The sequence below is a fragment of the Eurosta solidaginis genome, chromosome 3 (genome assembly GCF_040869045.1).
Source record: "Eurosta solidaginis isolate ZX-2024a chromosome 3, ASM4086904v1, whole genome shotgun sequence".
NCBI classification, from domain to species: Eukaryota; Metazoa; Arthropoda; class Insecta; order Diptera; family Tephritidae; genus Eurosta; species Eurosta solidaginis.
This window is the reverse complement of record NC_090321.1, coordinates 268,091,306-268,096,946: the sequence shown is the minus strand read 5'-3', so window position 1 is coordinate 268,096,946 and position 5,641 is coordinate 268,091,306.

Genomic DNA, 5,641 nt, shown 5'->3' with positions numbered 1-5,641 from the left:
GGCTTTTTTCTTTTTTCCAGAAAACATCGAGTAATTAGCCAAAGTATCGAATGACGGCTCTTATGACCCCCAGCGGGTTACGGGGCTTAGAATATACCCGCGGCAGGTATGTCTGTCGTAAGAGGTGAATAAAAGACAAAACTGATTTAAGGGGTTATGCAGCGCGATCCTCTCAACGGGTTACCATCACAATAGCCGTGTTTTTTTTACACGTAAACGTCTATACACTTAAATTTTATATGGACCGCTAAGCGACAAACTTTAAATACACCTCTGAAATTGCTGCGCATAAAATTTGTCCAACCAAATTTCAATACGCATTATACTAAGATGTAACTGAAATATGTGTCTTTGTTTCACCCTCTACACTAATTCTATGTATTCTATGTGTGTCCACAATTCATCGCAACTGATTTAGCTATATGTTATACCCTATGGCCATCAGAGAGTTGTTTCTCCGCTTTTCGGTACACCCTGTGGCTGTAGCTACCCTACAAGAATACTCACTATCATATGACTATCATCTGATTGTCAGCAATGTTAACCTAACGATCAGCGCCTCATACAAACTTTCTATCACGAACTTAAGGGGACTTGCGCAAATGTGATGTAAACAACTGTGTACGTGTGAGTTTTTGTCTCCTTCTTATACACCAACATGGCCTACTGATTAAGTATATAGCCGTACTGCTCACTCTCATTCCTTTTCCTGGATCAGTGATGACACTGTAACTATCAAAAAGTGTCATAAATGATAGTTTACTGTAGATATCAGGTTTGACTGTTATACTATCATAAATGACCATTGTTATATTCCGCCAAAAATAAAACAATGATTTTTGCTTTTTGTTTACTTTATTTCATTACGTTTTTAATTTTGTGATAAAATCATACGTGTTTTTTATTTGTTTAAAATAAATAGTTTTATAAGAATTCGAGCTCAGAATGTTCAATTTAAATTCAAAAAATAACAAAACAACAGAAGAGCGCTTTCCTCATGCGGAAACACATTTAAAAATGAATCACCACTAACCACTATTATTTTTCGCGTATAAATTTTTTGAGTGCGCCCCATACATTCCGACAGCTTTTGGTATTTTTTAATATTATTTTCAATTTTTTTTCTTTTAGCATGGAGCTTTGAAATGCTCTCTTTTTCATTTTTTAAACTTATTTTTTATATGGTTTTCGTCGGTTGAAAATGGCGGAATTTAAAAAATAACAAAACAACCGTGATAATCATTTGATTGTCATATGACAGTCAGTAGTGACAACATGATTAAATGGGATAAACTGTTCTCGCATACATAAAATTCCGTTGAGAATTATGTATCTATCTCACATGCATAATGGTATCTACTGTATGTTCTTTTGTTCTGTACCAGGTGTCCGAAGCTTTCCCAGTTTGAGTTTTTTTTTTCATGATTATAGGCTGTCGTTGGGAACATGCGGACATGCGTGAGCGAACAAAGGAACATACATAAATTTGAGTATCAATGTTTACATCATCGCAGGATCAGCATTGTCAATTACAAGTGTGAGTGTATTAGTAAAACTATCAGCGTTTCTTGTAGGGTAGTTATTTAACCACTGCCGCTAGATGGGTCTCCTAAGCATTATCTAAGCGAGGATAGGCGTTTTTTTCACGCGCAAACGTAAACTTATACGCGTGTATAAAAAAACACGGCTAATATATACCTTATCCAACCAATTTTCAACCTAACCTACCCATGGCGAATACTTCCTTAAAAGACGAGGCTCTGGCGGTCCCAAGTTCCTCAAGGATCTAGGTGGTGGGAAGGCGGGATTGCTTTGAAAGTTTCATACTAAACCGTGGTCATACTAAAAAAATTGATGCCTAATATTTTGTATGAGGGACATTTTTAATTGTATCCATGTCGTCTGGAGTGGACGGCTCCTGGGTTGTTGCCCTAAAGAGGATCACAGCTAGCTTTAGTAAGGTGGTCTTTGGAGACAGCGGTGCAGACCTCAAGTCTGCTGAGAGGCTGATGGAGGTTTCCTCAGAATATGAGGCCCTCCTAATGAAGGCTATAGCCGAGAATGCCCGACTCCGCGGACAAATTGAGGCGATGTCACTGCGGGGCGTCAAGCTGGGAGGTGCATCCCCGCGAAGCGGTGGACCTGCCGCCGCAGATCGTTTGGCGATGCCGCCTCCGGGCACGACGATCCCGGCTGCCATCGTACCTGCGCCTGCTGTCCCAAAGCCGCTCCACACCTGGTCGGCGGTCGTCAAGGGCGGCAAACCCGGGGTCTCTGCAAAAGAGGTAGTGGAGAAAATTAATAAGGAGGTTGGGCCGACACTTGGTGTACGCGTGCACCAAGTGAAACCTGTGCGGTCGGGGGGGGGGGGGGGGGGGGGGGGGGGTAGTTATTCGCCTACCCTCTAAGGAGGAGCGGGATAAAGTCCTCGCAAATAAGAAGTTTTCCGAGGTGGGTTTGGAAGTGTGCGAAAACCGGAAGCAAGGCACTAGGGTGATCATTCGGGGGGTTTACGCGCAAATCTCCCCTGATGAATTCATGGAGGAGGTCTTTCGTCTGAACCTCGCGAAGGTTGACCCTGAGTGTCAGAGGTCAGAGGTTAGGCTGATCAGTCGACCTTGGAAGGCAGACGTCGAGGGAGCAACGGTGACCGTCACCCTGGAGGGACTGGACAAGTTAATGTCCCCCCTCTTGGATGCGGGCCGTTGCTATGTCAAATGGTTTTCCTTCCCAGTTCGGCCGGAGAGTCAAACCTATAGCTGCTTCCGCTGTCTGAGTTTTGACCACCAGGTGAGGGATTGTGGGTTGAAGGCTGCCGTCTGTCGGAGGTGCGGACAGGAAGGGCATATTGAGGCAAAGTGCCCTAACGGGGTGCATTGCCGAAATTGTGCATTCAGGGGCAGACCCGCCGCACATCTTATGATGTCGGCGGAATGCCCGACATATGCTGCCGTTGTTGCCCGTGCACTCGCCAGACATTGATGGGTTTAGTCCTTCAACTCAATTGTCAGGGAGCGTACTCCGTTGTGTGTGAATTGGGGGCGCGCATGGCCGAGGAGAGTTGCAGTATTTCCCTGCTCCAGGAACCCTACACTACCAATGGTGTGGTGAGAGGGCTTCCTGGAGGGTTTAGGTCCTTTTGTGACCTTCGGGGCAATGCTGCGGTTGTGGTGAATGAGCCTAATTATGAATGCTTGTTGTTGAATGCGTCTGAATGGGGAATATGTGTGAGCATTGAGGGCTCCTTCGGGAGAGCCGTCTTTGCAAGCATATATTGTAAGTTTGGAGAACCCATGGAACCATACATCCGATACCTCGATACGGTGCTACTACTTGGGAGTAGCACGCCAGTTATCATTGGTGTGGATGCCAATGCCGTATCCCCTATATGGCATAGCAAAATATCCAGGACTTCTCCTGGATATGCTAGTCATGGACGGGGCGAGGCGTTGGGCGAGTGGGTACTCACCTCTCACGTTCATGTTGTGAACGAACCGAGTGGGTAGTACACATTCGATGGGCCCATGGGCAGGAGTGACATTGATGTTACTCTGATGAATGAGCCAGCAGCGAGTGCGTTCAGTTGCGGATGGAGAGTAAGGGGGGGTGAGGGGATAAGCGATCATAATCTCATTGAGATTGTGGTTGCTCCCCGTACCACCCCGGATATGCTTGGTACGCCTTCCGTAATGGGGTGGCGTACTGCCGGGGCAAATTGGACTCTGTACGGGTTATACGTCGAGCAGGAGGTGACTGCTACACCCCTCGATGTATTTGCAGAGCTCCCAGTAGATCAGCAGATTGCCCTCTTGAACGCCTGTATCTGGCGGGTCAATGACAGCATGTTTGAAAGGTGGAAGAAGGAGCGTTTTCGCTGTGTCAGGTGGTGGACGCGCGAACTGACCCAGAAGAGGAGATCTGTCAGGCGCCTGAGACGTCGGTTTCAACGCGCCCGGCATATCGATTCCGATGGTCTGTCCCAGCTTAGAAGTCAATTAAGTGTGGAAACGCGTGAGTATAAGAGAATGGTTGTAGAGGTGAAAGAGGAACAATGGCGCAACTTCGTGTCAGAAAATTCGAACGACCCCTGGGGACAGGTCTACAAGATCTGTAGGGGTCGCCGCCAGACCGAAGTTAATTCCCTCCGTGTGGGCGAGCGAACAATATCAACATGGACGGAATGTTCAGAGCTGCTTATTGAAGGGTTCTTTCCTAGGGCGGAGGTCCAGGTACCTCCCCTTGCACAAGACGTACCTGTACCTCCACTAGAAGTTGAAGAGCTGGATTATGCATTTGGCCTGGTTAGGTCTAAACGGTCTCCGGGTTTGGATGGAATAAACGGAGAAATGTGCAAGTGTTTGTGGAAGTTTATTCCGGAATACTTGGAAGCCGTTTATGATAAATGCATATGGGAGGGTTACTTCCCACGTGAGTGGAAAGCTGCTAGGGTTGTCGTTCTCTTGAAGTCGCCTGACAAACTAAGATCTGATCCTCGGTCTTACCGAGGTATCAGCCTTCTTCCAGTGCTTGGTAAAGTGCTGGAGAGGGTTATGGTTGAGCGGCTTCAGGAGCTAGTTGGGGGTAACCAATCGGATAGACAGTTTGGGTTCAGGAAAGGACGCAGCATTGAAGACGCCTGGATGCATGTCCAAGACTGTGTAGAGAGAAGCTCCAATAAATATGCCCTTGGCATATTTATTGACTTCAAGGGGGCGTTTGACTTCCTGCGCTGGGACAGGGTTATCGAGCGGTTAGTGGGGCTCGGCTGCCCGGAAATTGCTTTGTGGCAGAGCTATTTCTCGGACAGACGAGCTACCATCGTTGGTGCCTGCGAAAGTGTGGAAAGGGAGGTGACTCGTGGTTGTCCGCAGGGATCCATCTGTGGTCCATATATATGGAACATGATGATGGACTCCTTGTTAAGGCAACTCGAGCATCTTTGCAAATTCAGCGCCTATGCGGATGACCTCCTCTTATTAGTAGAGGGGGATTCTCGCGCCAGTATTGAACGTACCAGCGAGTCACTATGTCAAGTAGTGGCTGACTGGGGCGCCCATGTTGGCGTAGAGATTTCGGTGGACAAAACTGTGATGATGCTGCTCAAGGGCAGATTGTCACAGAATCGCCCACCGGTTGTCCGTATCGGCGGGGTTAGCATCAGATACGCGACGAAAGTCAAATACCTGGGGCTGACAATGGGTGAGCGAATGAACTTCCTGCCACACTTGGATGCTGTCAGGGATAGGATGCAGAATAATTCGGGGCAGTTACGACGAATCATTCGGAGTGACTGGGGCCTGAGTCGCCGTGCCGTTCGCACAATATATCGTGGCCTATTCGTAGCATGTGCTACTTTTGGTGCCGCCATATGGTACCGAACGGTCATGACTGCTCATGGTCAGAGACGCGTGCTGAGCATACAGAGGTGCATGATGCTCCCATGCTTGCCCTTGTGTCGTACCGTTTCCACGGATGCGATGCAGGTGCTTCTTGGTGCACCCCCTCTCGACCTGGTGGTTATACAGCTTGCTGTTTCCTTCAGGCTGAGAAGGAGGGCAAGTTTGCCGCTGTTGGAGGATGAATGGGCCGCCGACGATAATGTGGAGAGTGGATGGTTGGAAAATAAGCGTCGATTAGAAGG